Source organism: Octodon degus, unplaced genomic scaffold, assembly GCF_000260255.1.
Source record: "Octodon degus isolate 3935 unplaced genomic scaffold, OctDeg1.0 scaffold00009, whole genome shotgun sequence".
NCBI lineage: Eukaryota > Metazoa > Chordata > Mammalia > Rodentia > Octodontidae > Octodon > Octodon degus.
This window is the reverse complement of record NW_004524585.1, coordinates 26,680,132-26,680,974: the sequence shown is the minus strand read 5'-3', so window position 1 is coordinate 26,680,974 and position 843 is coordinate 26,680,132. Positions and strand designations below refer to the sequence as shown.

At 44.7% G+C, this 843-nt stretch overlaps 1 pseudogene; it reads left to right on the top strand.

Annotated features, from left to right (window-relative positions):
• Positions 1–322, top strand: part of LOC101586297 — a 3,374-nt pseudogene extending 3,052 nt beyond the window's left edge.
• The last annotated feature ends 521 nt before the right edge of the window (positions 323–843 follow it).

Below are 843 nucleotides of genomic sequence, written 5' to 3'. Positions count from 1 at the left end.
GGAAGGGGAGGAGGAGGGGGAGGAGGTAAATAAACAATTTGTCTCCTTGTGAATCCCTTAGAGTACGGGAGCGCTGTGACTGACCCTTTCTTAGGTTGAATGCCAACCAGATTGCGATCATGCGGTCTCTCAAATGCTCCGGAAGTTGGCAGTAATTGCTCAACGTGGCCACAGAGGTCTGGAACGCTGGGAAACTGGATCAGAGCTGTACATATTTCCAAACATTTTTGAACTGAAAGGCATCCTGTATTCTCCTCGCTCTGTGCACTTTGCTGTGGCTGTGAAAAGGCATTTGGAAATGTCTCTGGCGTTCGTTTTTTAAGTTGCAAGATGGTGTTAACTCTATGGTCATTGGCTAGAAACCATGAGTTACCAACTGTACATATCGAGAGTTTGTAAAAAGAGCAAAGCAACCCAGGCAAACCCTCGATGCTTCCAGCTTAGCGCTGAGGCCGGGTGCAGATGCCACTGAGAAGGGACCTGGGGCCTGTTGCTGCTGTGGCTAGGGCACGCATCCAGTAAGCTTCTGTATACAGTGACCTAGTGTCCTGCTGCCCTGTCTTAGCTGGGGACTGAGAGGGCCAGCTGGCATGAGAAGGGTTTGGATTCATTACTGTTTTGTTTTTTTTAGTTAAGTGCTAAACTGTTTGTTTCCAAACTGTAGAACTCTCCTTTGGCAAAGAGTCAGAGAAGGTTCAAGAAGCTTCTGTACTTAAACATGGTTTGCAATGTTGTACTATTTTTTTTTTTTGTATGTTTAGAATGCTGAAATGTTTTCCAAGTTAAATAAACAGCATAACATTAAAAAAAAATACTAACAAGAGAATGCCAGGAGTGGTAGCT